The sequence below is a fragment of the Poecilia reticulata genome, linkage group LG1, assembly GCF_000633615.1.
Source record: "Poecilia reticulata strain Guanapo linkage group LG1, Guppy_female_1.0+MT, whole genome shotgun sequence".
Lineage (NCBI taxonomy): Eukaryota > Metazoa > Chordata > Actinopteri > Cyprinodontiformes > Poeciliidae > Poecilia > Poecilia reticulata.
Genome location: NC_024331.1, coordinates 5,659,912 through 5,668,506, shown reverse-complemented (window position 1 = coordinate 5,668,506; position 8,595 = coordinate 5,659,912).

Here is an 8,595-nt window from a genome sequence, read left to right as displayed (position 1 = left end):
TTTATTGTGAAAGATCTGGTAGGTACTCGTGATTCTTCACCGTTTTTCTTTCAGTTTTATGTTGGTGGTGTTTGTTTTTTTCCATTACTGGCATTTTTTCAAAGTGTCTTATTTATTGTTGAGTAGTAACTAGCTCTGCGACAGACTGGCGACGTGTCCAGGGTGTACGCTGCCTCTCGCCCGATTTTAGCTGGAGATGGGCACCAGCAACCCTCCCAACCCCACTAAGGGACAAGGGTGTAAAGAAAATGGATAGTAACTAGCTACACTTACTGAGATTCACTTGAGTAACTTTTTGTAGAAAATGTACTTTTATATGCTGTTTTTTAAAATTATTTTACTTGAGTAATTTTATTATGAAATATCGCTAGTCTTCAAGTAAAATTTAGTTAAATTAATGAATTCACTCATTTGTGGCTTACCCTGGCATTGTCATTGCCACACACGTTTAAACCACTGCTTCACTTTTGCTTTAGTTACATCAGAAAAAAAATCAGAGTGTCTTTTCCATAGAAAACTGGTCATTTTCAGGTGGAATCTGTGCAGCAAAAATGTCTGAACAAACCTATATAAACCTGTACGGAGGAACAAAAGCTCCAACGCTCGAAACGGGTCGACAAAGATCTGAACCGGGATGTTTTCATGGWGTGGGAGTTGCAAATAAAGTAGCTCAATCATTAAAAGAAGTAAAAAAAAAAAGGTTCTGAAGCACTACTTGAGGTTAAACATTTACTCCCTCACGTTTACACCCCCCACCTGAAGTCTGCAGCCCTACTAGGAAAGCTAGTTCACTTGGTTCAAAGCTTCTTCTGATGCTCGCCGAGACCTAACGCCATCTGTAATGTGTGTTTGTGTCCTTTTTTCTTCTTCCTCTTCTTCTTCTTCTTCTCCACAATGCGTGTCTGTTAGTCCTCAGTCTTTGATGTGTTTAGTATAGGTCTGGTCATGTCTTCCTTTGTCGTTATATCGCTGTGGATCTCTTGCCTGCGACATCTGGACTGGTGTGAAACAGCTGTGTCTGCTTTAGTCCCCCTTAGGATTTATGGCCCATGTACAAACACACTCTCACACACATACATTGACAGTTCCTCATATAACTACTTATTCCTTATCTTTGCACCACATCCAATATCACGCTGCACCCGTTTCTAACCCGTCTTTCACCTTGGTGTTTCTCCTCGGTTTTGGGGGTTTGAGGACACGCTGAGAGATGCCAAGTCTTTGTCGGCGCGTTTGGCGAACAACTGACGTTGCACGTATAAAAGTACACCTCGCCTTTCATGCACGTTTTAAGCCTGCAAGCACATACACGCGGACACTTAGTTTCATACGGTTTGTAGTTTCTCATCCCCATGGCAAGCATTCCTCAGCCTCTGATCTTCCACACTCCTCTTTTCATCCCTCCGTTTCTCTCCTCCTTTTCTTGCTCCTCTCCTCCACTTGTCGTCATCCTCGGGGCAACGGTTCATGTTCAAGAACATTCTAGGTTTGGTCCGTTGAGGGAGGAAAGCTGTGTATCCTTTCATCTTTTGCCCTTTTTTCCCTCTCTGTGGTTCTTTCGTTAGGAAGGGGTTTATTAATTTGCAAGATGATTTATGGGCTGATTTTGGATGCAGGCTAAATCTCGCAAAATGACTGAAGGAGATTATATATATATATACTGCTCAAAAAAATAAAGGGAACACTTAAGTGTTCACTAAAGTGTTTAAGTGTTCCCTTTATTYCTTTGAGCGGTGTATATACACCGCTCAAAAGAATAAAGGGAACATTTGCTTCCTTCTGCTCTCAGATTCCTCTGCAGTTCCATGGATGGAAGTCAGGAACATTGTTTTTCATCTGCTTCACCTACTTATTGGACAATATAAGAAATATATATCACTTAATCGCATGATAAACTCAATAAGCTCAATAATTTCCATTTGCATGATTTATCGTTTTCCTCTTTTCTGTCTTTCTACTGAAAACTGGACRGCAAAAATCTTCAGTCTGGTGCTTTGGTCTCAACTAGGCCCTTTATTGAGGGMATTTTTGTYTGTAGAGACTTCATAAATCATTTTCTTGTTTCTGTTGTTTTATTTATTTTGGATATGTAARATGTCTTCCAGTTCCAGTGTTAAATGTTCATTAGAATTTAAAGTTTATTTATCTTTGAGAATCTGTTCTTGCATTATTATGTCATTCTTGAAAATGGTCCCAAACAACATTATTATCGTTTATTGCGATAACTTCAGGGATGATTTATCATCCAGTAAAAGTTGTTATCGTGACAGAGACACGTTTAACCTGATTAGTAAATCCCTATTGGTTCATCTAAATAAAGGGAGTACAACTTGTAGTGTTGCTGATTTAAATTGAGGAGGTGCTGGTTAAAAATCACTGAGTTTCCTATAGAAAGGTCGTTGAACAAAAACAAGGAACATTCAGATTCTACCAAGAAATCCGAACRTCAAAAATGGAAAGTAGTTGTTATTTTAGAACAACTGCGACACAGACAACATATTGTACCAGTAATTTGTAACAATCTCGTTTTTTTTTTAATCTGCAACATTCAGTTTAGGGAATGTTATTCTGGGAAATACTAGAATTTGCTCTAGTCGCCTCAGGAAAGTCCTTTGACTCACTTGATTCGGACCAAAAAGACATTTTTCTTTTTTCTCATGTTGTAAGTGAAATAATCTGCCAGTTGGAGCTAATATGTTTTCATCAACATTAAGGAATTACTGATTTAAACAAGCTTCCTGGAGATTAGTTTTATATTAAGTTTGATCTTAATCCAAATGTACGAAGATATTTTGCATTAGAAACTACACAAGAACACTTGATAAGATTTTGTATTTTTGTAGCGTACTTGTCAAAATAAGATCAAGTCATATGTAACAAGTTCTAACGTTTCCCAAAATAACATTCCCTAAACTGAATGTTGCAGATTTAAGAAAAAAAAAAAGAAATTTGTTACAAATTATTGGTACAATGTGTTTTCTTTGTCGCAGTTGTTGTACAATAACTTCTTCTTTCCATCTTTGACATGAACAATAACACATGAAGGTGGATTGAGGCCTTTTACAAGTGGATCGTTTATTCAAAATTTAGTAGCTTAAAGTGACAAACTAAATGCATTTGTGCAAATATGTCATCAAAGCAGGTGTATCTGGATGTGCCAAACTTCTAGTGTTCCAATTTATGAAGACTTGAGCTTTTTTTTTCCACAGACATGGAGGGAGTTAGGCACTAACTGGAAACTGCTCCTCTCTGTGTGTACGTGCACCACGCTCGTGGTGCTGCGCAAGATTGACTGCGTCTCCCATTATAGCCACAGAGCAGTGATTAGTCTTGTCTGTGAGCTGATTAATATTCTCCAGAGACGCCGGCCGAGGTGAGGGAAATGATTATGGGAGGGACAGATAATGGAAAGATAATGCCCCCATGGATCACACTGTCAGAACGGAGAGAATGTGGGAGGGAGGAGGTGAAAGGGGCAGAGGGAGAGAAATATGCAGGTGTACTGAGCAGAGCATTTCTTCTGAGGAATTTACAAACAGAGGGAGAAATGTGCGCGTGATGTATTTCATCAGATCAGTAAGATTAAATAAGTAGACATACAATAAAGCACTTTTTTTTACTCAAGTTTAGCCAGTTATTGGGTATTCTGGKTTTTTTTTGTGGTTTTTTTCTTTACAGATTTTCCTTCATCATTGAAAGGACAAAAGAAAGACTTGACAGGTTTGCACAGAACCATGACTTCAGAACACCATGGTGTTTCTTAGCACCAAAGGTAAGCCGTTATCAAAACTTTCAGGTTGAATGAGAAGAACGTTGCAAAATCTTGTGACAAACCTTGTGACAAACTGGAAGCGGAACCAGCTTCCAGTTTTAGTTTGTGAGACACATGCCCTCTCTGTTTAGGCCTAAAACATTTATTTTAGCACAGGTTATCTTGAGTTAGCTATAGTTATGCTTCTGTAAGCTAAAGAAGATAAAGACGTAATGAGCACTCTTCCTGTTGAGAACGTTTTAAAAACAGGATCTTGCAGGAAGAGAGAAGAGGACAGGAGGGAGGATGGAGTAAAACTGAGGACGAGGGAGGGTTGATATCATGATTTAGRGGAAGCAAATAATGAAAGACTGAAGAGGTGAAGAGTAATGGGCTCCACACCCTGGRAGTGACCAACRGYGGCATATGTGACAGTTTTCCGCCATTCGGGGTGAACCCAACACACGGGGCACGAACGTTTTTCAACTTTCTTGTTTTGTYRTTATGTGTATGAGCTYGAAATTTCACGTGCATKAATTTAGCCAGTCGCTTGGCCGGAGTAGGGCAAGTGATTGTCGGCTCTTCTTCAGTGGGAAATGAAAGGAGAGACAGAGACGTAGCCTCCCACGTGTCGAGCCCCTAATGCAGAGGGGAGTGAAGTAAGATGTGTCAGARTGAAATAAATAGCAGGACTCAGAAACCAGTTAGGGAGTTTAATTGCCTTCCTACACAATAATGCTYGATTCTCATTTCCCTTCAGTACCCCATCTCTGTTTTCTCCCATAGARCTGAATTTCTCTGGTAGAATTTCAAGATGGTCGTTTACCAGGAATTTCCGGTAAGCTTCATATAGCGTCAAACTGATGCATTACGTACATCAGGGCCAAACGTTAGMGGCTGTGTAAAAAGAGGTTACACAGAAATCCACTGCCTCTCTATATTTGGTMAAATAGTAACAAATAAATACATTTGTGTCACATTAATTACACAAAACAGTTACAAGTTGAGGGACAAACGCTACATTCACACTSCAGATCCTAATACTCAATTTGAGGTTTTCGGTGGTTATTCACATTTGACTTTAGAATGCATTTAGCTGCACGGGTTGATTCTTTTTTTGTGTTAACCAATTAAATCTGAGTGCCCATGCTACAATGCTCCCAAGTGTGAATAAAAGTACATTTCTTATAWTGAAACTTATTCATTAGGGCAGGATAAAGTCATATATGTTAAATAGTTTCTCATTTTTATTAAAAATAAAAACAGCTACCTCTGGAGGATCTTAAAACATCAACACTACGGCAAACAACCACAAGCTTTATCTGTGTCGACTGTGTGGGAGACATTTACAAAAGGAAAAGAAGTTGCTTTGTCTCTTTGCAAGAAATGTGAACGATACAGTTCCTGTTTTCTACTGAAACAATAATTCTTTTTTTCTAACTTGAGTTTATATTAAGATTTCCCCTCTGACCTCCGCATGGTTGTTTTTGTGGTGAAGTTTTCAGTGAGTGATAGATGACCTCACCCCTGCCACTGTTTCTTGAAATATGTGCATAGCTGCTTTTTTCTCTCTCTCTACCCAGCTCTTCATAATTGACCTTTTGTTTGTGTCTAGCCATCTGTASGACTGTGGCTCTTCAGTTTGAACGTTTGAGTCTTCTTTGGGGGGGGGAGGGGGGTGTGTGTGTGTGCTGTTCATTGTTTCCTGTCCTTCTACAGCCCTCCCTGATTTTGGTTCCTTTGCTCGGGTAAGAAAAGCGCTGGAATTTGAAACATGCGATTTGAACTTCCTTTGTTTTCCTCTGGTCGCTAAGGTAGCACTTCCTGTCAGTGGAGCTGTRAAACCTGTGTGGCAAAAATCTACTATGACAWAAACAGATGCACATACATTGACATATAAACACATTGTGGTTTAAAGGAACAAGCATCAGATAGCGGTAAAGCAAACATGTAGATACTTCAACGTGAAGTAATAACCATACAAATTTTATTAATCTAAGTGAAGCATTTAAAAACATGCAAATTCAATTTCACTTCAGAAAACAAGATTTTGTGACCAGAGGATAACAGGATACCATATTTATTCAATCAATGTGTTTTCTAACGTCGATCCATTTGAAAACATGGAATCCATGAACGCATCAAAACAATTCAGATTCAAGAATACTTTATTGATCCCAAACTGAAATCAAATGTTATCCACGGTTCTTTAAAGAGTTGCTGTAGATGCCATTGACTGCGGGCAGGAAGGATCTCCTGCAGCGGCCTGCATTACAGCAGGTGTGAAAAGGCCTCTGACTGAAGACACTGTGACGGTCTCATGAAGAGGATGCTCAAGATTGTCCATAGTTTTCTTKATTTTGTATGAAATCCTTATTTTCACCATAATTTCCAGAGRTTCCATGGTCATTTCTGGAACAGAACCAGTSTTCTTTGTCGGGTTGTTGAGCCTTTTTAGGTCGCTGCCTCTGATGTTACTGCTCCAAMAGATGATGTCAGAAGATGTTACATTCAACAACAGTTATCAAATATGTAGCACCTTGTTGCAAATCTCGAAGGACCTTACCTTCTTCGAGAAGTACAGTTATTCTGTCCTGTCTTGAGGACAGCTTCACTGTTGCATCTTCAATCCAGATAAACACAGAGATATGTGTATCCCTCAACCACCTCCAATTCTTCTGGCCTCATGGAAATATGGTTTTATCTAACCTTGTTTGTCTTGAAATCTACAGTCATCTCCTTTAATTTGTTCACACTCAAGATGAAGTGATTGATCTCACTCCATGCCACAAAGCAGTCCACCAGATCTCTCCACTGAGATTCTTGTTAATCTCTGACAAACACAACAACTGCAAAGTCATCTGAGTATTTCTGTAGATGAAAGAAGTTGGACTTGTGCTGGAAGTCTGAAGTGCAGAGAGTGAAAAGGAATGGTGAGAGTACAGATCCCTGTGGTGCTCCAGTGACCGCCTGGTCTGGTTGGACACACAGTTCTTCAGTCTAAGAAATTGTGGTTTGTTAGTGTGGTAGTCATGGATCCAGGTGATTGTTGAGGCCTCCGTCTGCATCTTCTGGAGTTTCCCACACAGCAAATCAGGCTGAACTGTGTTAAATGGACTGGACCAGTCAAAGAACCTGATCCTCACTGTGCTGCCTGCTTCGTCCAGATGGGTTTGTTGAAGCAGGTGTCCCATTGACATCATCAACTCCAACTCCACGATGATGAGCAAACTGCAGGGGGTCCCGATATGAGCTCATCTGCTTCCTCAAGTGGGCCACCAGGAGTCTCTTCATGATGTTGGACGTCATGGCAACGGGTCTGTAGTCATTGATGACTGATCAGAGAGAGTTTTCTGCGATRCAAGGCAGGACGACTTCCACAACTCTGGGACCTTCTCTTGGATCCAACTAAGGTTGAAGAGGTGCTGCAGACTTAACATGTTCATTTAAGTTCAGAAAKATGAACTTCAACCATGATCTAATATCATCAAAGATTCTTTAAACACACTGTGTATACATTTTTTAATATTTYCATAAAAACAATGACAAAAACTTCCAGTTTTTCTGAACAGATGAATGGAATATGACAGTGATTAGATTGCCTTTTATTGATTTTCACTTCTATAAAACCAAACCCAAAGATTCAAAAATGTACCATTGCAATTACTTTATTACATGTTAGGAAAAGAACATTTATTCACAAGTATGTGAAATACAATTTCTTTCCCTCCACTTTATCACAATAAATGATGGAAAATGTATCCCTTTGTCTTATTCCCTCGACACCCTTTCTGTCTCCTTTTTGACAGTCACTGTAGGTTCATGACCCCCGACCCGACCACAATGGGGGGGATTGAAGCGTCGTCCTGCTGTCATTTTGTCGGACTCATCTTTCTCTCTCTCTCTCTGGCCCTGACAGCCTGTGACAGTACGGAGAGGGACACGGCACAACGTCGCATACAGACTCTTGTTCTTTGAGTCTTTGTCGCTGGCTCACAAAAATGGCTTTGTTGGCACGCAAGGAAACTTGCAGCGTGGAGGAGGTTGTGAGAGGTACTCGTCAATGACGGTACCCCGCTGGAARAGGGCCTGTGCTCCGTCTTTGTTTGGGCCGACCATTGTTGAAACCGTTTTACATTTTGATGAGATAAATTGTGCCTCTGACGTGTCCCGTTCAGGAGAAATGCTTGGTAAAGCACAACGCCACGGATGAATCTTKMAAAAAAGACATTGCATGCTTTTTTTGACTTCAATACCTGAATTCTGCTTGAGCAGCTGCCCCACTGCCTTTCAGGTATGGGTCAAGGTGCATTACTAAAGTCACTGACTCGAGCTCCAAACTCACTGAAGTCCTATTTAAATGTAAATTAATAGATAAGGATGTTTACTGATGCCAGAAAAGATCCAAAAGATCCGTTACTTATGCAGTTGCTTTAACAAAAACTGAAGAAGTTGTTTTTGGGCTCCTGTTTTTTTTCCAAACTGAAATCTGAAAAGTTTTATCAGTGCTCCATTTGATATGTTAATAATCCTTCATGCTGTTATTAGATACTTGTATTGTTATTCTTGCCTCACGCGATGGCTTATTTCTGTGACCTTAGGGCTGACTTGAAGCCAGCTGTCATAAATCATATTTGTAACTTCTGTTTGGAACCAACCACATGCTTTACCCAATTAATGTTTGTTTGTACATGCTTGTGCATTTCCTCGTGTGATAAACGGGTACCCACGGCACACCTCCTCTCCGAGTTTCCACTCACTGCTCTGATCTCATGCGGCTGATATGCATGCACAGTCACACGCTTTAAACGGCGTGTAGACATTCCTATCGGGAAACGTTACGC